At 40.9% G+C, this 27,234-nt stretch overlaps 1 protein-coding gene across 12 annotated transcripts in view; it reads left to right on the forward strand.

Moving 5' to 3' along the window:
* The window catches only part of JAK1 (Janus kinase 1), a 210,039-nt gene that overhangs the window by 111,614 nt on the left and 71,191 nt on the right, over window positions 1-27,234 (forward strand). The window contains exon 1 of one of the 12 annotated variants that reach the window (XM_072974296.1): window positions 5,258-5,276. The exons of the other annotated variants lie outside the window; for them this stretch is intronic. The gene's annotated coding sequence lies outside the window, so the exon portion shown is untranslated. Of the gene's footprint in view, window positions 1-5,257; window positions 5,277-27,234 lie in introns of those variants that run through there. 12 annotated transcript variants of the gene reach the window in all.

The raw sequence follows: 27,234 nt of genomic DNA on the forward strand, positions 1-27,234 counted from the left end.
TCATTTTCAGTTTCTTTCATCAGTGTCTTATAGTTTCTGGAGTACAGATGTTTTGCCTCCATAGGTAGGTTTATTCTTTGCTGTTTTATTCATTTTGATGTGATGGTAAATGGAATTGTTTCCTTAATTTCTGTTTCTGATATTTCATTGTTAGTGTATAGAAATGAAGCAGATTCTGTATATTAGTTTTTTGTCCTGCAACTTTACTGAATTGCTGATGACTCTAGTAGTTTTTTGGTGGCATGTTTAGGATTTTCTGTGTATAATATCATTTCATCTCCATACAGTGACAGTTTTACTTCTTCCTTTACAATTTGGATTCCTTTTATTTTTTCTTCTTTGATTGCTGTGGCTAGGACTTCCAAAACTATGTTGAATAAAGTGGTGAGAGAAGGTATCCTTGTCTTGTTCCTGATCTTAGAGGGAATACTTTTCAGCTTATCACCACTGAGTATGATGTTAACTGTGGGTTTGTCATATATGGCCTTTATTAAGTTGAGATATGTTCACTGTGTGCTCACTTTCTGGAGAGTTTTTATCATAAATGGATATTGAATTTTATCAAAAGCTTTTTCTGCATCTATTGAGATGGTCATATTTTTGTTTCATATCTTGTTAATGTGGTGTGTCACACTGATTTGCAGATATTGAAAAATCTTTGGATCCTTGGGATAATTCTCACTTGGTCATGGTGTTTGATCCTTTTAATGTTTTGTTGGAGTTGGTTTGCTTGTATTTGGTTGATGATTTTTTGCGTCTATGTTCATCAGTGATATTGACCTGTAACTTTCTTTTTTTAGTGATATCTTTGGTTTTGGTATCAGGGTGATGGTGACCTCGTAGAATAAGTTTGGAAGTGTTCCTTCCTCTGCAGTGTTTTTTGGTATAGTTTCAGAAGCGTAGGTGTTAGGTCTTCTCTAAATGTCTGGTAGAGTTCACCTGTGATGCCATCTGGTCCTGGACTTTTGTTTTTTGGGAGTTTTTAAATAACTGATTCAGTTTCAGTGCTGGTAATTGACTTGCTCATATTTTCTGTTTCTTTTTTATTCAGTCTTGGGAGATTGTACCTTTCAAAGAGTTTGTCCATTTCTTCCATGTTGTCTATTTTATTTCTGTATAGTAGCTTATGGTAGTCTCTTACGATCCTGTGTATTTCTCTGGTGTCAATTGTAACTTCTTTGTCGTTTCTGATTTATTGATTTGGGCCTTCTCCCTTTTTTTTCTTTTTTGATGAATCTGGCTAGGGTTATCAATTTTGTTTATCTTTTCTAAGAATCAGCTTTTAGTTTCATTGATTTTTTTCTCTTGTTGTTTTAGTCTCTATTTCATTTGTTTCTGCTCTGATCTTTATGATTTCTTTCCTGCTAGTAACTTTGGGTTCTGTTTTTCTCTTGAATTCTTCAAGGTTTTAGACTTACGGAAAAACTTTCTAAGATAACAGATGATCAGTGCTGGGTTTCTGAAACTTTTTTGAACTAGGTTTGAATAACTTCAGGCACAACTAGAATAATGGCTGAAATCCAGGTAGTGCTGCTCAGGACTGTGTTTGTGTCAGAAACATGAAGTCGGTTGTTGGGAGCCATAAGCACCATTAGAGGGAGAATGCTGTGGGACAGTCTGGTCACTACGGCTGGGCCTCTTGGGCCTCTGGTCTTCCTTTAGGTACTTAGGGTTTTGCGGATGGTCCTAGTAGCCCTGAAGCTACTGTTGTCAAAGTAACAGGTGATGGCTGGAACTCAGCTTGGCAGCCAGTCAGCGCTCCAAACAGCCAAGGTTGCTCAACCTTCACAAGGTCCTGCAGACCAGACTACATGAGAAGGATCAGATATTTGATCTGTTTTTTAAGACAGTCATTTGAAGGATTTTCTGTAATAGACCTGAGCTGCTTTAGGTACTTAGGATGAATTAAAACGCACTGCTTTGCATCCTTATTCATACCTATTTGACTTAACCACATGAAATTGCCATTCTTGTAGGTTAGAAAATAGTCAAATGTTGGAAGTTTCATACAGTTCAGCCTAATGTTTTTATCACATTGAATAGTCTTATGATGTGGGACAGCATGTTTTCAAGGAAACAGTGGCTCTGCCTCTTCACTTATGGAAGAAATATAGCACTTGCTCTTTTTAAGTAGATTAGCTAACTTAATCCTCTTAATCACAAGGTAGGGCCTGGTATTTTCCCTCTTTTTAAAATCAGAGCTAGTGAGTGGTGGAGCTGGGTTCATATCCAGGCAGTCTAGTCATGAAGCTGTCCTGCTTCTCAGCACTTCTGTTTGGCCCCACCTCCCCAGGCATGCTTGTGAAAGGCCTGGGTGTCTGCGCAGCTGACAGACAAGTACGTAGGTGCCTCTCTTTGACTTCATGGGAAAATGAACTTAATTTTCCCCCAAGAATGAATTCTTCCACAATACAGGGGGTTTTGAGACTTAACAAGGATACTCTTGCAATCTTTAGGCCTCTGGAGTTGAGGATAAGACTTATTGGCCCTAATAAAGTATAGATGGTTATTGTCTTGAAAGAGGAAGGTGAATGTTTGGAATCATACGATTCTTTATACTGTTGCCTCTCCTCTGTGTTGCTTAAAAGGGACTCAGCCCATGAGGGTGAGGGAGTTTAATTTAGGAATTGCTCATTGGCCTCTTACTTACTCTGTCGTGTACTGATATTGGTGGAGTAGGGCTGGAGGCTAGGAGACTAGGCCCAATGGGAGCTCTGTAAAGTGGGGAGGGAAGGGGTGTGTCCTGGGCTGTCTTTTTCTGGGGCAGCTGTCCTAGGTGTTGACACGTACCTGTTCTATTAGGTCTCTTCTAGGACGGTTTTTTTGGATGCTGTCAAGTCATATTTCAGCCTTTCCTGATTTGTTCATACGTCAGTTATGGCTCTGATGTCTTTTGAACAAAATTTTAAAGGCTTGTACAGTGGTTTTCCAGGGACTTTCCCTCTTCATCTCCCTTAACGTCAGAGATGAGCCATCATAGTTGTAGGTGATTCTGTCATCAGCATCTCAGGTATTCTGTCACAGCAGGAAAGGCTGGACGATGAGTACTGCCAGAGACCCACGTGACTTCCCATTCAGGCTTGGTAGGAGGAAGAGACCAGTTGTTTGAGTCTTGGGTAAAATGGATGATGATCAGTCTTCCTGCTTTTATTCTCTTATGGGCAGAGAAAGGAAAAGGTCAGAAATCTATTTTCTAAGTGTTTTTCTTCCTTTTTAATATATGTATTTATTGAAGTATAGTCAGTTTACAATGTGTCAATTTCTGGTGTACAGCATAATGTTTCAGTCATATGTGAACACACATGTATTTGTTTTCATATTCTTTTTCACTGTAAGTTACTACAAGATATTGAATATAGTTCCCTATGCTATACAGTAGAAACTTGTTGTTTATCTATTTTACATATATTAGTATCTGCAAATCTTGAACTCTCAATTTATCCCTTCCCACCCCCTTTCTCCGCCTGGTAACCGTAAATTTGTTTTCTATGTCTGTGAGTCTGTTTCTGTTTTGTAAATAAATTTGTCTTTTTTTTTTAAAGATCCATGTATAAGTGATACATGGTATTTTTCTTTCTCTTTCTGGCTTACTTCACTTAGAATGACATTCTCCACGTCCATCCATGTTGCTGCAAATGGCATTATTTTATTCTTTCTTATGGCTGAGTATTATTTTTAAGTGTTTTTCAGCATGTTCCAAATGTAGTGTTTTACTTTGGTCACAGTGGCTGTGAGATTGAAAACTCATTTAATTGGTAGTGCCCTACCTCAAGATGTCAGTTACCTCTGCGTTCTCCTTCCCATTTCTAGTGGCAGTGAAGGGAGAAGCTCCCTCATTCCCGTTTTAGAGGAAGGAGAGGGAGTGGTGTGTCTCTCCATGGTTAAGATCTGGTTAGTCTTCAAGTTGGCTCCGTAAGTTGATCGTGGGTCTTTGTGCAAACTGCTGTGGCCTTGGGGACTTTGGATGGTCCTGCTGGTGGACATTCATTTATCCATTGATTGCCTACTATGTTCTAAGCACTGACAGTGAGAAATAAGAATGAATAAAACGCAGCCTCAGGCCTTAGTATAGTTTGATGGGCAGTACATGCAAAAAGCAAGCAAGGTTGTAATTAACATGTTTAACAACAGTCCTGTTGGGGCACCTATAAGAGAATGACTGCCTTTATTTGGGAAGTCGGGAAGATTTCACAGGGAAGGAGAGGCATTTGAGCTGGACTTTAAGAGAATGAACCGGAATTCTTCAGGTCCAGTAGATGGATGACTTTCAGGAACACCTCTGGAGGACAGAGCCTTAGGAATAGTCAGGGTTGAGGGGGCGCGCTCTCATAGGGGCCCATGACCTGAGGTCCCTACCCGTCTAGTTTTGTAACCGGAGTACCAGGCTCTCCCTTTACTGTTTTTCCTTCTTCTGTTTATTTTTCATTGTCATTTTATGGACTCATTGCAATGAGTCACTGCAGCAAGTACTTGCAGTGACGCCCGGTATTGCAGGTGAGAAGCCCCAGCTCTTCACTGCCTGGTTGCCCTGGCTGTGGTTGCCCCTACCCTTTCCTCACCCCTTCTCAGAACAGGATCGTATGTTGTGCCTTTGTGTTGTTTGTCGAGCAGGTTTCTCAGGACCAGACTGGGGGACATTTGAGTTTTTGCACTTCAGATCCCACTGAAACCCTTCCTCCTTCCTCGCAGATTTCACTTGGTGACCCAGAACAGAGGCTGCTTTTGGTTCTCCTCCATTTCTCCATGTGTTTTCTGGTTTCTTAAGATACTCTGTTCCTCCTGGGTTTCGGTCAGCATTTATTTTTCTTTCCTCTGTTTAGGACTTCTAATAGTGTCTGGGTTGCTTTCTGCTAGCTCCCCAGTGTCAGAGGTGGATTTGAGGCCCTTGGCTGTGTCTTGTTAGTGTGTTTTTATTACTTGAGAGCACCCATATTTATATAGTAATTGTACACTCTGTAGTGCCTGAAAATCCTAAAGACCAAGGCAGATTTGAATGATTCAAAGTTAGTCACTTAATAGGAAACAATGTGAGTCTAAAGGCAAACCCAAGGATTCTCTGAAAGCAGAAACTTCAACTAGAGTAGCATGTTTGATGAAACAGAGTTTGCTTTTGTGATGCCAGAAATACACTATTTATTCTCTTTTTCATACTCTCCACCCTGCAGGGTTGTCAGAGACATGAGGATGCTTTGAAGTGAATTCTGACACTGTAATTTTGTGGAGACAGCAGCATGAGAAGGAAGGGTGTCCAGTCTGTCCTTTGAATTTCTGCTGAAGTGAGCATCAGTCAGCACGTTGCCCACGTGGATCGTGAGGGGAGGGTGCAGGTGGGAGGTGGGTGATGTCCTAGGGCATCGTGAAAACATATGTGAAAGGCCTTTTGGAATCCTTTTTCTAGGCGGTGTTATGCAAGTCCCTCAGAAGTTTCTCTACTTCCTCTGGTAACATGTGCAATAGAGGGATACGTCACTCTTGTGCAAAGATTACTCAGGGGCTGAAAAATGTCGTTCTTGCCAGCAGTTTTGCTGAATTAGAGATTGGTCAGATTTGACGTCTGGATGGTAGACATTGTTATTAAACATAGCTTCCTGAGACCGAGAATCTAGGAATTTAGAAGTTGAAAGCAGCTGGGTGGGAGCCCTATGTTTTCCCTTATCCCAGGCAAGGAAAATGTTTTCCTGGCTGTGGAACTCTCAGTAAAACTGAACTTCTTTGCACCTGGGTTTATCTGTCTGTAAAATGGGGATGATAGTGGTCCCCCCCTTATGGGACGGTTCAAGATTAAATGAGTTTTATAGGTAAAAGTCTGGGCACGGTGCCTTTGTATATAGCTGACACTGATGGAGTGTTTGTTTATGTTTATTTATTTTCCTCATTATTCTCTCTTATTTGAAATTTCCCCAAGGTTCTGTACTCATTTTAGAAAACACATCTCCTTCTATGGCTTGAGAGTCCATCAGCAGTGGCTTACGAATTCTTACTGGGAGGGCCCCTCTGCATGCCGGTCTGAGCTCCCAGAGTGTGATCCCTTGGGGCACAGCCAGTCAATTTTGTGCCAAATAGCTGATTGCCTCACTACTGTGGTTAGGGCGGGCTGAACTGCTTTCACCCTGTGGCTGGGGGTGGGGACTCAGATGACTGGTGGCCAGGGTAAACAGCTGCTCCCAGTGTACAGAACATTATTGGTGGCAGATAAGGGAAAAAGAAAGGGAGTACTTCTGCTTAGGCCCTCCTTCCCCTGGGAGCTGTAGTCCGCTGGAGTCAGGGAGAATGGGGCGGGCGGGCAATACAGACCTAAATTAGAAACTGCCTTCTGCCATGATTAGAGCTTGAAGAAGACTTTGAGGGTCTCTGGTATAGTGGTTTTTGACTCTTTGGAAACCAAGGAACCCTATTTCAAATCCAGTCCCACGTAGAACCTCAGTGTAGATTCATTTTATAAATTCAGACTTATAAGTGTCATAACAGTGATTTATGATAAAGGTAAGAGAACAGTGAAGCTGATTTCGTGAGCACTGAATTTTGAGTTGGGTTCAGGCACTTCCAGTCATCGGCCAGTTTTACTACCCAGTTTACATCTGAATTTAGTTCTGGTTGTCTTATGTGAAAATCAGATTTGTGTGGGTAAATAATTACAGATGGGTTTACTAAGAACTTGCCTTGTAGTTTTAGGATACTCTTCAATTAAATTTACCCAGAAGCCTGAAAGAAGAATACAGGGAACTTTTTATCACAAGGTAGAATCACAATATTTAACAAATGCTTTCATTCTCTGTGACACTGTGCAAGACAGATGGTAATGTGTGCTCACCCTTTTTATGCCAGTGCAACCTGTTAGTGATTCATTTGTTACTGAATAACTGACTATTCCCTTGTACTAGAAGTGTGATCCCAGCAGATGTACCTGAGATTTGCTTGGCAATTAATTGAGCATGCTGCAAGTGTACTTGATAGTACACTTGCTTGAGCACTTTTAAGAGAGTAGGCAAGTATAGACCTGAATTTAAAAAATGGAGTTCCAGGGGAGGGAATAGCTCAAGTGGTAGAGTACATGCTAAGCATGCACGAGGTCCTGCGTTCAATCCCCAGTACCTCCTCTAAAAATAAACAAATAAATAAATAAACCTAATCCTCCCCCCCCAAAATAGAGTTCCAGCTTTCTTCAGAAACAGTGACATGTTTACAGAATGTTCAACTATGAGCTCAGAATTGATGAGAAAAGCTTTATTTTGAGGTCCACAGAAAGATCACTCAGTAGGTTAACATTTGATATAAAACTTGAATTTGTGGGGGTTTATTATAATTTCAAAAATTGTTAAAATATATTTTAAAAATGAAATCTGCATACCTATCTTCCCCAGTAATCTATAGTGCTCAGAACCGTTTGGTTCCTTAGAACATAGCTTGAAAAATCCATATCTGTTACATATTACAGCCTCACTCATTTTATAAATGATGAAATTGAGTCCTTCCTAGAGAGTGGAAGTGATTCTCCACAGGTCACTCTGCATGTTACTGGGAAGGCTGAGAAGAGGGATATGTGGGTCTCTGTGCTTCTTTCAGTACCCTGGTTTTCTCTGCTGACTAATTAGGACGACCTGCGGGGTCAGAAGCAGGGAAATGTACGCGGCCACCTCCTCTAGTTTTGTGTGTACACGTATGTAGGCACACAGATACACGCCTGTGCACTGACTCACGCACCAGACTCTGAGAGGTGGGAGCTACAGGTAAGTGGGTGGAGTCTGGGGTCTCCAGTCTGAGCCTGCCTTTCCTGGCAGTACTCCTTATTCTGAATCTTTCTCACCACCTTTTCCTGCATGAAAACTTAGTCTTCTCAGGACTCAACTTTCAGGCTTCTCTGCTATGACAGTTACTAGTAGCTAATCAGATAAACTAGTGTGAGTTAAAAGGTGGAAGTGAACTGACTGACTATCCCTCCCTGTTTGGTATTAGCGTAAGCATCTCATGGAATAGAATACTTTCACCCCAAGTGACTGTTTCAGGGACCCTGGGAGGATGGGAGGGTGTTCTTGATAGTGTCTTTTGTGCCTTTAAAATCCCATGGTATAGAGACCCAACCGTAAGAAAAAAGACTGACCCTCCTCGGGACTGCTACTGATCTGTATGTTGCTTTTGTGAAAATGAGAAAACAGTGCCTTGTTGGTGGGGCAGTCGTGCAGCAGGGAGCATGGCCTGGCTAGCAGGAGGCAGGCGGGACTTCAGACATCAGTGCCTCACCTCAGTAGGGCACTACTGGCGGTGCCCAACCCACCCAGCCATACACTGTAACCCTGATCCCACTTACTATCTTCTGCCAAATACAGTGACTTTATGTTTTGCATTATACAGAAAACGTGCAGATTTGCTCAGTGTGGGTGCTCAGCAGATGTTTGGTTCAATAGTAATTCAGAGTTGACCAAATACAGAAAATGGTACTTTGCAGGGTGACACCTGTCCTCACAGCAGCAGTACCCATGCATTAACAAGGATCCCATAGTTCGTTCATTTATTAATTCAACAGAGATTTCTTGAGCACTTACTGTGTAGAAGGCAGGGTAGCAACAAATATTTATTTAGCATTGATTATATGCCAGGCCCTGGGCTGGGTGAGCAAGATGCAATGATGAGAAAGACAGGTGTGGTTCTTTCCTTCATCTCTAGTAAAGAAGATGGACCCCAAACAAATACACAGACCAATAAGGAAGGGAATCCTAGGTTGGTTGAGTGCTCTAAGAAAAGTAAACAAGGCTGTAGTAAGGTGCAAATGGGAGTTGGGGAGCAGGGGTGAGGGGGTCCTGGAGTCCAGGTCTGGATGACAGGGATCTTCTTGAATAGGGTTGTCAGGGAATATCCTTCTGAGACAAGCACACGGTCAGACCCAAAGAATGGTAAGGAGCTGGTGTGCTGATAATTCAGAGCTTGGACAAAGATGGGAAATAGTTTGATATATTTGAAGTCCTCAGAGTGTGGGCTTGAAGCATAATGTGAGACAAGGTTGGCGGCAGCACCGATGGTAACAATAGCAAACACTTCTTTAGTCCATATGGTGTGCCAGGCACTGTGCTGAGTGCCTCCCTGTAGAGTAGCTCTTTCAATGCTGACAACAGTCCTATGAAGTATGTATTATTATTATTCTTTTACAGATGAGGAAACTGAGGCACAGAGGGCTAAATAACTTACCCAAGATTTTACAACTGGTAAATGGTAGAGCAGGGATTCAAACATGGGCAGTCTGATTCCAGACTGTGCTCGGATTCATGATGTTACAGTGCTGATTTCCGGATCATATAAGGCCTCAGTTTCTTCATCAGCAAAATGGAACTAATATGTGGATTAAATGAGATAATGTGTAAGAGTGACTGGCATCTCAGGCATTCATTAAGTGGACCTTATATCTAGCAGAGGTGATGGTGGTGGTGATACTGGTAGTTAGTACTGTGGGAGGATACAGATGTAAATAAGGAACTAAATAAAGCTCTAGGGAAGGGACATGCATACTGATTATGTGATGCAAAGAGTTGGGTAAATGCCCTGAAGAAAGTGCTGTGAAGGCTCTGAAGTGGGGTCAGTCCATCTTAGCTGGAGAATGAAGAGATGCTTGGTGGTGGGACTGGGGAAGAGGACCTGACTGTAGACTATGAAAGATGGGCACGACTCACATACATAGAGCAGGTAAGAGGGACATTTCCTCCAAGCCATCAGATGAGCAAACATCGAGTTTTGCTCAAAGGCTAGAAGGGAGGCTGTGAGGGCAGCAGCACTGGCCATCCCAAGGAGAGAAGCAGGAACCAGGCTTGGGCAGAGTGATGGTGGATCGGAACCAGCACTCAGCAGGGCCTGATGCCGTCCCGGAGCTCCGGGTCTTTATGCACCAGGGAATGTCATAGTCTGATGTCCAGAGCTTGGTTTAGAGATCTAATTTGGGACTCCTCCCAAGTCTCAGATTGGCTTCTGGCTGAGCCAATGAGAGAGGGATTTTTTCTTTTGGCTTTTATTTGACATGCTGTCTGGCTGTTCTGAAGGTGCCTGTCCACCTCCTGGGGCCACACAGAGAAGTGCCACAGCAGTGGGAAGCTTTACTGCCCAACTCTTCCAGACAGGTTGTTTCATGTGTGGTTGCAGACAAAGAGCTAGCACGGACTTTGGAGCTAGATAGATCTGGGCTGGAATTTAGCCCAGCTTTTGATCTCTGGCCTTGTGTTTGGGCCTCATTTAGCTTCCTGTGAAGGAGAGACTCACAGCATCTCATATTGTTGTGTGAGGGTCAAGTAAGCATTTAGCACCATGTGCCTAAAATACACAGTAAGTGCTCAGATGATAGTGGTGGAAGTTACTAAACTGTGTGTTGTGGAAGGCTCTGAACACCCACAGGAAGTCTGTCTGAACCTACTAATTGCCTTCTCCCATGTTTCTGAGGTTAGGAAGCCTAAACACTTGGCAGGACTCATAGGGGCCATGTTGAGATGGATTTTGAAGCCATTCCCACGCTCAGTGGGACATCATGCCGTGATGTGTATTTGCTGTCCTAGTCTTAGGCTGTCATTATAGGGCAGGAACAATAGCAATAGCATCCTTTAAAGTGTTTCTAATTGTGAGTGAAATGTCAGCAGTTTTACACTCTGGTCCAGTAGATGCCATCTTCTTATTGACTGAAAATATTGGCTCTGCTTTTCTGCTACCGAAGGATGAATAGCGGAGTTTTAGAAGAACGACTACCCGATTCCTCAGACTTGTTGAGCACACTGAGGAGCTAAGCATAGTTCTAAGGTCAGTACATGAAACGCAAAGACAGTAAGACTCCACTTGGCCTCCGAGCAGCACGCAGCTGGTTCAGTGATTCCCGTGGGGGGTTGTTGGTTGATGGTGGGGTGGGTACCTTTGGTGCTTAAAGGGCATGGCCAGGAATACTAAGAACCCTATCATGTGCACAGGACAGTCCTATGCAAAAAAGAGTTCTGTGGCCCATGTGACTTTCAAATCTTTATTTAGATATTCTTGTAGGGGAAAAAAAAACCTGTTTATAATTTTATGAGCCTAGAACCTAATTTCATTTTACCTAGAGTACCTTAGGCATCATTTTGTGTATCCTGAATTTTGTAGAAATGCAACTACTGTCTAAGTGGATGTATTACACTGTATAAATAGTATACTGTTTTATTTTGTTTGGAACTTCATCTAGAGCTGTTCACCGTTTAAAAAAACCGTGTTACCGATGTTAGTGTGCTTATGTTTGTGTCTCCCAGAAGAACACGCTGGTATCTGTCTGCATTTGCAGTTATTACATTCATGGTTCTTCTGCTGTAAATATTAGACTACTTCATTATATCATCCAGGGTACTTACTCATGACAGAGCAGTCACATATTGAAGTACACATTCTTACAAATTTCTTTAAATCTCATTTATGATGTGGATATTAAATTGATTATTTTGAAACTTTATATGTAAATGATTTACATTATTTTTTATTTTCATTTCAGGGTAGTAAAGGGAGCAATGTTAAATATATGTTTAAAAAAGGGGGAGGAGGATGTTGAGCACCCTTGGTCTAGTGCATTGGTTTCCTATCAGATGTGACAAAGTATGAAGTCTTTAGGGAGAAGTTTAAACTCCATTTTAAGTTGTGATATGTGTAGCCTTGACTCTAAACTCATTTGAATAAAGAGTTGTTTTTAGCTGATGGTTTGAAGTTCAAGAAAATGGGTGTATCTGAATGGATGTGAAGTGGTTACAGTGGTTTAGTCCCTAGCACCCTGCACCTGAGAATCTTAGCCCAGGGGACTCTAATTCTTGTCATGTTCACCACAGTCAACCAATGGGAGTGTCCCCATGTGATCTGAAACAGAGTGGTTTCAGAGAGTGTCAGAATGTTCTTTTAGAATGTTAAAGTTATCTGTTACTGTTCAAGAGTGGTTTTTGCATTTTCAAGCTTCCGCAATTTTAAATAAATGGCGATTGTGTAATCGCTTGTGGTCTCAGTGTAGTTTATAATCAGCCAGAATAATGAAGGGATAATGAGACTGGAAATTAGAGAAACAGAACTCTTTCCCTAAGGCCTTAAACAGGTAAGTGTTAGAACTAGCTGAGGAGTGATTCTGGAAATATAATAAAATATTTAATAAAGTGCTAATTACATTATGTCAGTCATTTTAGGCTGGAGTAGATGGAGATAAGTGGTGGAGGAGGAGGTTAGATTGGGTGGACCTTGAAGGGAGGAGAGTAGAATATTAAAAAGCTGTAATTGTTTCTTACCCTGAATTTACATGCTGCTAGTACCCAAGCAGTCACCTTGGCTTGTAGTCTGAATTTGTGTTCGTAGTAATTAATAGACGTCTTTTGTTTAGTGTCTAATGTATGATTTCCTCTGTGCATGGTCATTGGTAAGAGAGATGAGAGGAAATTGGTGGTGCAGATGCAGAAACTTGAGACCAGAAACTCAAGTGCTCAGGGCCACACAGCTCATAAGCAGCAGGGCCAGGATTTGAGAGATGCCAAAACCACTCCTTAATGCTTTTACATATCTTTGTTCTGGAGACGGCAATCATGATGAATTTGTTTACTTACCATTTTTTCTGCCCTGATTATAAGGCAGATCTCATTTGGCACAAGACTTAGAAATTTGTTTTAAGTTTTTGGCATGTAATCTATGATTGTATTTAAATGAGGTATGGTTAGAAAGTTCCAGCCCACTTAGTAATTTAGCAGCTTAAAGCATTTGACAGGCATGGTTAACCAAAAACCTAAATCATACTAAATGTTTGAAGTGGTAAAGGGTAGGGGAGATTTTTACGTTGTTGTTAGTCTGCTTTTAAAAGTGTGTTTGTAAACTGAGAAGCCTAGGTGAGTGTATTTATGCTACTGATGTTAGTCTGGCTTTGGAAATTCCCTCATTGTGACTTCCTGTAAGCTTGGCTGAATAAACTGACAGGGGATTCCAGCCCTTCTTGTATAATTAAAGGTAAGGATACAGAGTCAATTTCCATGCTCCCAGCTATTGTGAAGTTAGTTGTAGCTGTCAATGAAACTGTCAGGTCCATGAAAAATTCTTGTTTTTAAACAGAGGATAGTCTGGCTAGCTATTCTCAAGTAAATAGCTAGGGAGGACATTTAGTAATTTTTTTTTCCTTCTGAAAAACAAATAAGGAACCTGACAACACCTTGGCTGCTTAGGGAATTTTTGTCACCGAAGAGATTACTGAAAGCTCTGTTTCTCAGGAAGGATTACCAAATGCCTAAATGCTTGGAGAGAGGATTTCAGGTCCCAGGCTGCTCCACATTGCCTGTGCAGCTCTGTGATTTGAGGCCAGTTTCTTAGTCTGTCTTTGCCTCCGTTGACTCCAGCTGTGCTGTAACTAGCAGTTTCTGTTCTGAGAACACATTTCAAGAATTGTCTTCAGTTGGGACTGGAAGAAGGCGCACATCTGGGTTCAAGCCCAAACGGGCTGCCTGTCTCAGTTCTTATCCTAGTGGCCCTTCTCCCCACCCTTGGGGTTTCTCCCCTGGTCTTTGCTTCTCCTGCATGTCTAGGCTTCTGAGCCTCTCCAGCCCACTTTGTGAGGGACAGTGAAAGAAAGGTGATGGGAGCAGACTGGATTGGCTTTCGCCATATAACTTCCCCTGGGCCTGGTTCTAATTTTGGATCCTTTCTTATCCTTTTAGAAATAGAAGGATCTATTCGTTAGTGATGCTGGGGATAGGGACAAGTAAAGGGTGGTAGCTTTTTTATATACTGGCTGTCTTTAGTTGACACTTTCTTAGGGCAGAGGTTGATAATAACTCCAGCAACCCACAGTACAAAGAGGATAACTAAGAAAAGGAGAGGGAAGTTTAAGAATCATTTTTCTGGGCTTACAGTGTTTACAAAAGATTGAATTACCACTCCCGTAAGTAAAATCACAAGTTTCTAGAAATTTTTATTTCAGTTGCTTATTTTCTTATCCTGAGATCACAAAGCATTTTGCTAAAAAGAGGTCAGGTTTACAAGTCCTAGCTTTACCACTTGCAGCTGGATACCCTTGGGCAATACCCTTAAATTCTCTGCAGCCCTATTTCTCCATCTGGGAAATGGGTACAGTGATGTCTGCCCTAAGCACTCCAGTGGGTCACTGGGACTCAGATGTGAAAGTGCTTTGTGAACTACAAAGGGCTATATAAGCCTGAAGGATGATTGTTGTATGGTTTCAGGTATTCAAAGTCCAGCTGGCTGTGCATGGACAGGTGAGGGGAGTCATGTTTTGGGTAGCTGACTGGATGCTCTGTATTTCAAAGCCCAGAAATCTTGAGTTTTTTCCTAGTACAACTGCCCTGTTCTGGGTTTTGGAGTGTGGCCAGAAACACATGCTAGACTTATTAAAGGGCTTTGGCACTCTGTAATGTGGGATTACTGGCACTGGAAGACGAAATGATAAAGGAACATCTCATTATATTCAGATGTGTGAGTCATGCACATTTATGAGTTACTTTAAAAAATGGAATCATAATAGAAATGGGCATGGGTTCAACTTATTATTTTTCTTGGCTTTAGCAGTTTTGAGGTTAAAAGTCACTGCATTTAACTGTCTCAAAGCATAGCATTTATAAAAAGCTTTTAGAACTTAAACCCTGCCTGAAAGCACCTGAATTTGAAACTCTGTCTTTTCATTTTCCTCCCAGTAGGATCTTAAGAGATAATTTTGCATTGGGTGTGTCCCTGTGTACTACTCTGACTCTTCCTCAGTGAGGCAGAAAGCAGGGACATATCGCTGGGCCCTGCTGGCCTTCAGGGAGCTTCACGGTCATTTATTCTGCCCACTTGTTTTACGGCAGGGAAAACTGAGGCCCAGAGGGGTTACCTGTCTTGTCTAGGCCCAGTCCAGATTATGGCAGAGGCAGGATTAGAGCTCACCCAGTCTACATCGCAATGCCGACAGGTTCTGTCTACTCACCAAGATTAGGCACTGTGTTGGCTAAGAAGGCCCCTTCCACCACCACCATCAATTTATTCTATTTGAAATCACTGCTTATTTAGTTTAAACCACTGTCTTCTGGTTTAATCCTTTTCAAACTTGGAAGTAATTTTCAAGGATTATCCTGAATACCACTTCACCTCTTTATGCTTAAAAATTTTGCTTGATTCATTTAACCAGGTATAATTACAATGACGTTTACCTTTCTATATGGGGCTACTTTTGAATTAATCTGCTTAGTTATATTTGTCACTCTTCTTAGAACTTATTTCTTCTGATTTAATTTACTCTTTATCAGCAGACATTTGAGTTCTTACCCTGTGCTAGGTAGGTGCTGGGAATGGGAGGGCATTCAGTAATGGAACGACCTCTTGTAAGAACTTGACTTTCTCCTGAGAGGATCTAGAGTGACAGTCAGGCCCCACCTGCCCCCATTTGTCTTAGGACCATTATTGCATTTTACAGTAGATAATGGACAGCTGAAAGAAGGAAGCAATCATTAGGAAAAATAATGATTTTTAAGAGGAGAGGGTATAGCTCAGTGGCAGAGCAGCATGTTTAGCATGCATGAGGTCATAGGCTCGATCCCCAGTACCTCTTTTGAATTAAAAACAAACAAACCTAATTACCTATCCCCCCCCAAAAAAGCCCCAAAAATAAATTAAAAAAAGAAAAATAATGATTTAAAAAATTTGTTTGCGACTCATAGACATAGAATACAAACTCTTGGTTGCCAAGTGAGGGGTGGGAAGGGATAGACTAGGAGTTCAAAATTTGTAGATACTGACAGGCATATGTAGAATAGAGAAACAAGATTATACTCTATAGCATATACAACATCTGGAGGTAGCTCACAGTGAAAAAAATGGGACAATGAATATATGTATATGTATATGTATGTTCATGTATAACTGAAAAATTGTGCTCTACACTGGAATTTGACACAGCATTGTAAAATGACTATAATGCAATAAAAAAATTTGTTTGCAGCCTAAGGAGATATACATTACCAGTAGATAATGATACAAACTGACAGAAGTCAAGAGGATTTTTGTACAGTCAAGACTTTAGAAGGTTGCTACCATTTGAGATGGTTTTTACAGAAGCACAAGATTTGAATAACTGGGGAGGATAAGGTAATTGATAATGAATGTCTTGTAAGGATCTCTCATTGTATTAGAAGCATTAAACATATTAGCTTATTTAATCATATTAGCTTATTTAATCTTTTTGGGAGGGAACTTTTAAATTGAAAAATGTATCAAACAGAAGAGTACATAAAACATATGTGTGTAGTTAGAGGAAAATACCCATGTAGTCACCATTCAGGTTGAAAAATAGAACATTACCAGTATCTTAGACGTCTCCAGGTGCCCCTCCCCATTGCACTTCCCTCATCAGAGGTAACAACCATCCTGGCTGTCATATTAGTTACTCTATGCCTTCTGGTGTAGGTGTCCTCAAAGTAGGCACAAACCTCCATGTATAGTGAAAGGACAGCGTTGCCATCACTTTTCTCAGGAGAAAGGGCTTCATGGCCCTAGTTTGAATTCAGTACTCTCGGATCAGAGCAGAAGCTCAGGATTTGGAGTTGAGAGGTTGCAGGACCTGTTTGGAGAAGTCTGTGGGAAAAGTCATGGGAGAGTTGTGGGAAATGGGGCTCCTTATAGTTGGGCTGTCTGGGGGACTGCGGTGGGTCCAGCTGTTGGGAGCCTGGAGTCAGTATCAGCAAGGAGAGTGGCTGGTCTGCATTTTACTTTTGCTTCTCAGCTCCCTCTGGCTTGCGTTTAGCCTCAGATGAAGGCCAGAGCAGAATACGTACTTTTGTGGGGTGCAGTGGTCTTACACTGACTCAGGCCGCAGGGTATGGAGTGAAGGGCAAGAAGAACTTCATCAGTGCCTGAGAAAGAAAAGCCAGACTCAGTGAGGAAGCTGGCATTCTGCCCCTTGAAGTCTGGGGATCTTGCGGATGACAGCCCTGAATAGCCTCTGTTCTGAGGATGTGGGCTGGTGGTCCCCGCAGCCTGGCTGCAGCTCTCACCCTGAGACCTTTCTGTTCTGTCCCCTAGGAATTCCCTTTGCCTCGTCTCTGTTTAATCTTTACTTCTTGTGTGGGAGCCTCTCCTCTACTGGCTTCTTGAGACATAGCAGGTAAAATTTTTAAGATCTTGAGTGTCTAAATATGCTTTTATTCCTCCTTGCTACTTTATTCATATTTTGGTTGGTTATAGACTTCTAGGTTAGAAATTGTTTGCCTTCAGAATTTTGAAGGCGTTGGTCAGTTGTCTCCTTGCTTCACCCAACTGTTAAGAAGTCTCCCAGTTAAGAAAGAAGGGAAGGAAGAAAGCCAGCCAGCCACCAGCATTCTCCATTCTTGGTCTTTTGAAGGTGGCTTCTTTTATTCTCTTTTGGAAGCTTCAGAGTCTCTTGTTTCCAGTGTTCCCACTAGTACTCAGAGCAGGTCTTTTCATCCGTGTTGGGGCCTTTTCAGTCTGGTAACTGGGAGCCTCCAGTTTTGGAAAGTCTTTCTTAAGTGATTTTGCTGGTGGTTTTCTCTTCTCCGTTTTCTCTTCCTGAAACTCCTTTTACTCAGGTGTCTGACTTACTGATCCTAATTTTCCTAGGTTTTCTCTCTTATTTTCAAACTGTTCTTTGCTAAGCAGTTTCCCAGGATTTATCCTCAAACCTTTCCGTTGGAATTTTTAAAAATAAGGGTATAATTTGCATACAGTGAAGTGCACGAATCCTGTTTATTTCACTTAGGTTTGACTGTATACACTTGTGCACCCACACCCAAAGCAAAATACAGGACATTTCCATCAACTTAGGAAGTTCCATAGGACCCTTTTCCAGCCCTGTATTTCATGTCTGCTGTCATCTATTTAATATTCAAGAGCTCCTCCTTCCCTGAAATGTTACTTGAAAAAATCTTATTCTTGCTTCATAGATAAAATATTTGTTTCTCTCTCTGAAGATACTAATTTTGTTATATATAAAAATATTCTTTTTCATTATAGGTTGTTACAAGATATTGAATATAGTTCTGTGTGTTATACTGTAGGACCTTGTTGTTTATCTGTTATATATTTAGTACTTTGTATCTGCTAATCCCAAACTCCCAGTTTATCCCTCCCCACCCCTTTCCCCTTTGGTAACTGTAAGTTACCAAATGCTTTCTACTGAAGACATTAATTTTTAAATTTTTTTCCCTCCGTAAATTAGCTTTGTTTATTCTGAGTTGTCTTTGTTTACGTTAGAGGCTCTCCTCAAACATTTGTTTATCTTGCCTGTTCATGGTTAAACATGAGGGAAGAGCTGAGCACGGGCATGCAGCTTGTGAACTTTGAGCTTCACTGAAAGATGGCTGGAATGAGCCATTAACTGGGGAACCTCCAGTGTCGGTATCTTTAGATTTGTTCTTGGAGGATGATAACATTCCTCAGTAAAGAACATTCCAGTCTTTTGCCTGAAGGGTCGAGGACTGGCTGCTGGCATTTCTGGAGCCCTGTGCGGAAGAGGGTGGAGGTTGCAGCATCCAAGCCATCGGCATTCTGTGTGTGTGCAGACACAGTCCCCTGTGTGCAATAATGTCCCCATTGCCTGGCATCTCTAGTCTTAGGATCCTCTGTCTTCTCCCCAGAAAATAAACCTCAAGACCTGTGCTGCCCTAAAATGCAATAGCCACTCACCACACATAGCCACTTAAACTAATAAACATTAAATAAAATTAAGATGTCAGTCAATTTGCCCTTGTCACAGTTAAACTCTCAGTAGCCACATTGACTAGTGAGTGAGACTAGCCGTTAGTCTGTCATCTTGGGCAGAGCAGGTAGAGAACGTTTCTGTCATCGTGGAGAACTTTATTGGACGGTGCTAGGCTAGACATTTGCTGGCGTGGAGGAGTGGGCAAGGGAATTCTGTTCCTTGGGCATCTCTCTCCAGTCCTCTTCTCTTACCCCAGTTGCTGGTGTTTCCAGTTCCTGTGACTTTCGAGGCTTCTGGGGTATACGTTTATTTGGTTCTCAGCTTTTGTCACTGTCAGCTTGGGGTTCAGTTTTCATGGGTCATCAAAGTCATTTTTTATACATCCATCTAATTACCAACTTCCCAAGGTTGGTTGCATTTTTTTCCTCTCTGGTTCCTCTCCCATATTTGTAGTTTCAGCCTTAAAACAGAAAAGTCTAAACCAAGTTTGCTGTTTTATCCACACACCCACATACGCACACAGATATTTTAGTGGGGTTTTAAGAGTGAAATTAGGCACTCGTGTTCAGTCTGATGTTTTAACCAGAAATACTGATTCATTTACTCTTCACAATCCTATGAGGTACAAGGCATAGGTATGGTTATTCTCATTTTACAGTTAAGAGAGGCAGGTAGAATAATTGGCTTGAGGTCCCGTAGCCAGTAAGTAGGATTTGAACTTGGGTCAGGCTTAAAAAAATCTGATTTTTGTCCTTGAATAGTATTGTGCTTCACTTTATACTCAGGAAACCCCCCCCCCCTTCACACATACCTCAAGTTGCAATACTTTAAATATAGTTATTTTTAAGTGTATTAGCTCAGATACTTCTCAGGTATTCTTAAGTACATTTGAGAGGTCAACCTTGAATAATTCTGTCTCAGAAAGCTTTTCTTCTCAGCTGTTCATTCCTCCTTTGCTCTAGGATTTAATGACTTCTGACCTTTATGTGAGCAGTCTTTTCAGTAGTTCTTGAAGTGCTTAGAGTCAAACACACTCTGTTGTTAAATTTAAGCCTTTAATTCAAACTATCTATGATCATTCTCTCATATTAAAATTGTCCCTATGTCTGTCTCTTCAGTTAGACCCCTCTCTCTGTAAGTCAGCGAGTAATCCTGTTTGCCTTTGAATCCCTCGTGCCCAGCCCTTTGTCTGAGGTAGGGGATTCATGAATGTCTGTCACGCTTTGGTTGGCCGTCATTTCTTCTTCGGATCATTGCATGGCTTCCTGACTGCTGGTTTCCCTGCTTTTTAATCTCCTGCTTGCCTGAGACAACCACTACGTCCTTCTCAAATGCAGCATTCACTGGCTTTATCTAACTTTTGCTGTAAACTCCTGGCTCCTCAGCACGGCGTAGGACCTGGTCTGCCTTTTATCACTGCTTTAGCTCCATTCCCAGTGCCCCGTTGCCACATATACCGCACCGCCCTGCATTTTATGGAAGGATCTTGAATCTGTGCCCTTACACATGCTTTCATCTCTGCATAAAATGTGCTTTTTCATTCCTACCTGTTTCTCCTGCTTAGTATCAACTGTTTTTCACAAATCTCAGCCCCAGGGTAATCTAACCTGTGAAACCTTGCCTTGGCCACCTTTATAGAGAGGTAGAGAATTCTGCTTTCTGCTCCCACAGCGCCACATTTCAATATACTTCATCCATCCATCCTTCCAAATGGGATCCTGACATACATATTTTTCTGCAGTTGGCCTTTTCAACTCAGTGAGTCCATGGCAATTGATTTTTCCTTTGTTGTCTATGAATTCTGTCATCAATAGTGTAACCATCAATTCTTCTTACATCTATTTTGCCAGCATAATTATGAATAGCACTCCACTTTGACTCTTTGAAGTCTCCCAGTTTGGACAATAAACTATCTGGCCACCCACCAATCAAACACATTGAAGTGGAGGTCCATTATTCTTTATCCAGTGGAGCAACTGAAGAGGAAGAAATACTGAGGGTATGAGATTGCATTTGAAGTATTGAATCCTATTTCTCTCCAGCCAGCCAGAGAGGAATGCCCCAAATTGCACATTAGAAGAGTCACCTTTGATGCACCTTCAGAGTCTAAATGTTTCATTTTCCCAAAAGGACTGCTGATTCCTCCCAGGAGAACTTTTATAAGGAGCTGTTTATATTACAGAAATGAGCCTTTCCTTCTCTTTCCTGATGCTAACATTTAGATTTCAGTTCCAGCCAGATAGAAAACCCAAGAGCTTCTTGGATTCTTCTTCCATTGAGGCCCCACTGGAATGGGTCCTGGGCTGTGGTATGCAGCCTGAATGGAAGCTAGCTGTCCTGGAGACGAAGGGGATTCAGAACAGCTTCAGGTTGGTTGGTGGGCATGTTAAGAGCTTGGAATTTAGGTTCCAGTCCTTCTACTCTGCCAACTCCCTATAGGTATGACCTTGGTCAGAGAACTTTATCCTCTCCCATCATGTGAACTGGAGATGAGAGTAGTCTTGTATTTAGGAAGACTGAGATCATACATGCAGAGCAGTCAGCACAGCTAGGGGAGCAGTAGTGAGTGCATAGTAAATGTCAGCTATTATTGCTGTTATGATGATGGCGATTATTGTCTTATGACAGGGACTCATTCAGAAGATGTTTATGAGGATGTTGGGGGCAGAGCGGATAGGATCTGTCCTGTAGCTTTCTGACTGCAAGTGTCAGGTCTTCCACTGCCCATCAGTGGTGCAATGCGTCATTACTTAGGTTTTTTAGGGGAAAGTTGTTGGGTTAGGAGTTGATAGACCTGGGTGGAGTCTCTGCTCTGATAGTCCTCTTTGCAAACTTGAGTTAGTTACTTAACTTATCTCTTTGGCATTTATTTTCTTTATCTGTAAAACGGGGGTAATATGATTGATTGGCCTTTCTCTATCCTGCATGATGATATGGGTGGGTATAATGAGGAAATACATTTGATAGGAATGTAGAGCCGTGATGAGCTCTGAGTGACCATATGTTCCTGTTTGCCTAGGAGGCCCTGGATTATACCTGTTGTTAGGTGCATTAATAGCACCCTCTTTAACTCTCAGGTGTCCCAGTTTGGGTGATAAATTATTTGGTCACCCTGTACTCATAACACCCATCTGTTGTATACTCTTAACCTGTTGCAGTAGGGAGGTTTTCTGGCCTTACTCTTCTAGCCTCAAATCCCTCCAAACCTCAAATAATCTAGCATTTCTTAGATGCTTTCTGGTAAGTTTTGTCAGTTCAATGTCAATCTTATCTCTCTGACTAGATTGATTAGTGATTAAGAATGTTTCTGTTTCTCCACTCCTGAAAATTTTTTTAGATCTGTCATGGTTGTAGCATTTTATACACTTTAATTGCCCATTTTGACCAATGTGTTCTAAGGAATTACATTCTAAGTACAAGAAGGCAGAGGTATCATAGAGAGTAGTGACTTTGTGGAAAAATACTAAAAAACAAAGAGAAATACAGTTTTTAGGCAGGTGTCCTGACTTGATTTTTTTGGAGTACAAACACTGTGTGTTGGTATTCCCAAGTGCAGCACAAATCTCTGAGTAATTGGGAGAACTACAGAAGCTTCAGGAGATCAAATTTCAAATGATCCTTCCTGCCTCAGGAGAAATTTGTTTTAGAACAATAGGAGAAAAAAATTTCCATTTCTCAAAAAAACTGGTGCGTTTTCTTTTCCCCTTTTGACAGTGAAAATAATTCATTTGTTCATATTTCCTTCTTTTTTTTTTAACCTCTAGGAAACTAAGATCCAAATTTGTGGCTCATTTGTTTGGAAAGCTGTAGCTTGGAAATTTCCTCTTGTCTTGACTTTTGGTCTTGTGTCATAATTTCCTTGGTCCGGGATTCTTATTTTTATTTTTAATATGTCTCTTTTATTAAATATATTCTTATAAACTGCCTTAGAATCTTGTGGATTAAGTCAGATTAAATAAGTAACACGTATAAAGATAGTATGATAGTTTTGGCATTTTCATGGAACTGTTTGGAGTTGAAAAGGCAAAAAGCTTTTGTGGCAGAGACCAGTATTGCCTAAGAATAATAATGAGTGTTCACTGATGTACCATCCCATTGAAAAAAATCCCCTCCCCACAACAATAGGGCTAAATTAAACAAATTAGCTCACCATGTTGCCTGTTAAAGTTCTTGAACAAGAATCAATATAACAGTGTATCAAGCATTAACATGAAGATAAGGACTGAAACTTGGAAAATTCAATCTGGATTAGAACATCCATTTTCTTTTCTCTAACAGCTTCTCATGATTCTTTTTCTCCTTGTCTCTTCATTTTATCTTTTCCAGTAACTTCTCTGTTTTCTCAACTTCACCCTTCCTATCTACCTTTTCTTCCTGCTCTTATCTTCTCCTTCCCTTCCACCTTAAAACCTTTGTGTTTGATTACCACCCAGTTTCTCTTCTGCATCATCTTCTCCCCTCTGTTAAATACTTCTTCACCCAACCTGGTCTCAACCACTTCTGCCTCCGGGACCCTCTCTTCCTAATCACCTGCATGTGCCATTTTACTTGTCAACAGCTTCTTTGTGAAGCAGCCCTTGCTAACCAGCTGCCCTCGAATCAGGAAAAGAAATACACCATTAAATACCAAGCTGTGATTTGGAGAAAAAATAAAATATCAAGTTTGATTGGAACGCCTTGCATTCCAATAGTTTAATGGTGGGAGTAAGAAATAAAAACATGGCAATTGCTAGCATAATGTTAGCAGTAAGAGTTCCTGTGTGCTTTGTTCATTTATTCATTGTTTCATTCATTCGCTGCTTTGTTTTTCCACCAGTGATGTTTCAGCAGCCTGGGCTTTTGATGAATAGAGCTTGGTGAAATCTATGACTTTGCCTAGGAGTTTAATACTGGCTTGATTTTGGAGCTGGAGAAAGGCCACCTCTAATTAAACAACTTCACCTATGCATAGAGGTTTGTCTCAGTCCATTCTGGCTGCTGTAACAAAATACTGGAGACTGAGTAGCTTATAAACAACAGAAGTTTACTTCTCAAGAGTTCTGGAGGCAGGGAGTCCAAGATAAGAGTGCCAGCATGGTCAGATGAGGGCCCTCTTCTGGGTCGCAGACTTCTTGTTGTAACCTCACAGTGCAGAAGGGGCTGGGGAGCTCTGGGGGATCTCTTATAAGAGTACTAATGTCATTCATCACTCTTGGCCTGATCGTTTCCCAAAGGCTCCATCTCCTGACACTGTCACATTGGGTGTTAGGATTCCAACATGTGAATTTTGGGGAGACACAAACATTCAGACTTAGCAAGGTTATGTTTACAAACGGTGTACATTGAAGGTGTGTGTATATGCTTCTAAAGACTGTGGGCAAAAGCCTTTAATTTAGCAAACTTGGAATGAAATGCAGCAATTAGAATGATTTTTTGTTTATTTTTAATTGAAGAATAGTTGATTTGCAATATTGTATTAGTTTTAGGTATACAGCATAATGATTCCATTATATATATATATATATATATATATACTTTTTAATATCTTTCATTATAGGTATTACAAACTATTGAATATAGTTCCCTGTGCTATATATAGTAGGGCCTTGTTTTTTAATCTATTCTGTATATAGCAGTTTGTATCTGCTAAAAACAAACTCCCAATTTCTCTCTCCTTCTCCCCTTTCCCCTTTGGTAAACATGTTTGTTTTCTATGTCTGTGAGTCTCTTTCTATTTGGTAAATTAATTCATTTATGTCAATTTTTTTAAGATTCCACATATTAAGTGATATCATATGGTATTTGTCTTTATCTGACTTACTTCACTTAGTGTGATGATCTCTAGGTCCATCCATGTTGCTGCAAATGACATTTCATTCCTTTTTATGGCTGAGTAGTGTTCCAGTGTGTGTGTGTGTGTATGTATACACACAGCTGTTTATTCAGTCATCTGCTGATGGATGCTTAGGTGGCTTCCATGTTCTGGCTGTTGTAAATAGTGCTGCTGTGGACATTGAGAGGCAGGTGTCTTTTCAAATTCGAATTTTCTCTGGATATATGCCAGGAGTAGAATTTGCCGGATCATATAGTAACTCTGTTTCTGTTTTTCTGAGGAATCTTTCTACTGTTTTCTATAACGTGTGTACCATATTACATCCCTACCAACTGTGCAGGAGAGTTCCCTTTTCCCCACACCCTCTCCAGTAATTATTGTTTGTGGACTTTTTAATGATGGCCATTCTGACTGGTGTGAGGTGGTACCTCGTTGTAGTTTTGATTTGCACTTCTCTGGTAATTAGTGATATTGAGCATCTTTTCATGTGCCTATTGGCTATCTGGATGTCTTCATTGGAGAAATGTCTGTTTAGGTCTTTGCCCATTTTTGGACGGGGTTATTTGTTTTTTTGTTATTGAGATATGAGCTGTTTGTATATTCTGAAAGTTAAGCTCTTGTCAGTCACATTGCTTGCAAGTATTTTCTCCCAGTCTGGAGGTTGTCTTTTTGTTTTGTTTATGGTTTCCTTTGCTGTACAAAAGCTTGTAAGTTTAATTAGGTGCCATGAATGTATGATTAAGATTATTCAAATAACATTTTGCTCATAAAAGGAGTAAAAACATGAAGACTGGGAAGTATAGGAGCCATAGCCATCTGCTTCTGCGCTGGGGTCTTTGGGACCTTCTCCCAAATGCACTAATTTAAAAAAAACCATAATTAATTTAAAAATATCTGCACAGTAAAAGTTTTATTAATTGGAATAAATGGGAGAGAGGACTTGACTGAAAGCTTGAGCAGTGGAATGCATAAAAAGGAATAAAGAGTACTTGGAAATGGTAGCTCAGCAGAAAGACCGCTGTCATGTTAAATTTAATAAGGATGCAGACCAATATGTATCATTTTGAGAGGATCACCACCATAAGAATAAGGACCAAAAAAGTAGCCTTATATATGGCTTCTATATATGGCTTAATCTGGTTTTAGGTTTTGTGTTTAAGGATTTGATAAAAAATTATTCATGATTACAGTGTATAATGTTTTAACCTGAGCAGTGCTGGCTTGACTTCACTTTACATTACTGTTACTGTTTAGAGATAAATGGACATTTTCAACGTGCCTGAAATGTTCTATCTGTTAAGGAGGTTAGTAGTATTCCTTTGTCATTATTCTTTTTCTTAATAGTTTCATTTTGACCAGCTGGTACAGTGTTAAAACACTTTTGAATGTGTCTTAAGTTCCAAGCTGGGCAATTCTGATTTAGGAGGATTTAGGCTAATGGGAATAGCAGGTAAGGGTCTTAATTATATTCCAATCCCTGGGTAATTGTGGTATGAAGCTGAGTCTTCGTAGCTTTTTTGTAGTCATCGCTCTCTGGTAGTAAAGGAACATGTGAGCATTTCACTAGCGTGTGTTGTTGCACTTGGAGGTAGCTCCTTGTCTTCTCAGGGGCCCAGTGCCATGGAAGTAGGGGAATCCTTGCCTGTGAGGGCCGAGTGCACACTCCTAACACATCTTACTTGAGTGCTCTTGTACCTGAGGAACCTGTGGCTCGGGAAAGTAGATTTGTCATTCAGAGTCTGTAAGGGGTTTGGCACACTTTATAAATTCCACTTTTCTGCAGGTCTGAGAAAGGCCCAGAGAGGTTTATTATGCTTAAAAAATGTTATTCTCTCTTTTAGAACCCAGCCTTTTCATTTTCTGATAGTCTTTGAGGATGCAATTAAGAAAGTATAAATGCACTTAGATAAAATGTACTACTTAGCTTCATAGAAACACCCTACAGCCAGCCCCGTGTCCTGATATTTTCAGTTCAGAATTGGCATTAGGCGGTGGAAGCATCTGAGCTGGTCCCCTATCCCATCATCCTTATTAATCTTGAAACATTTTCCACTATTTTACCAAAACAGACTCAATTTTAAAGGTGTTACTGAAAAGTTTACTGTGTTTTGAATCCGTGAACATTTCTCTCCTTTGTATGCATTTCCTTACTGCTTAGAGTAGAATTTTATTGGAAAAGAAGTTTTGAGTGTGTGCATTTGAGAGAGAAGGATAAAAGGAAAAAGAAAAACAAGTACCAGGATGAAAGGTAGGAGTATTTAGCCCCCTCTCCTTTTTCCTTTAAAGCTTCAAAAGGTAGTGCGAAATAGTCCTTGCCTATGTATTTGGAGATCTGGGTTTAAGACTTGGCTTTTGTCCTTCTGTTACTCTGTGGGTCCTATCACTTCTCTGTGTCAACATTCATTTATTCATTCCCTGTTTATTGAGCATTTATTGTGTGTCAGATATTGCAGATAACAATAGAGAATAAAACTACGTGGCCCTGCCTTCTTGGTGCTTATGTTAAGAAGAAAATGGTGACTGAGAATAGGGGTAGTGAGAAATTGGTGGGTGTGTAACTTTTTGAGTCTGAGCTGATAGAGCTGGTGATGGTTTAGGTGTTGAAAGTGAGAAAAAGCGATGTCAAGACTGACCCCTGAATTTTTTGCTCGAACAGCGTGGTGAATAGTGGTGACATTTACTGAGATGTTGAACACAGGGGAGGAGGAAGGTGGTATGTGTAGTATTGTTGCAGGAATCAAGTGTTTTTTTTATATAGACTTCATTAAGTCCC

The sequence above is a fragment of the Vicugna pacos genome, chromosome 13, assembly GCF_048564905.1.
Source record: "Vicugna pacos chromosome 13, VicPac4, whole genome shotgun sequence".
Lineage (NCBI taxonomy): Eukaryota > Metazoa > Chordata > Mammalia > Artiodactyla > Camelidae > Vicugna > Vicugna pacos.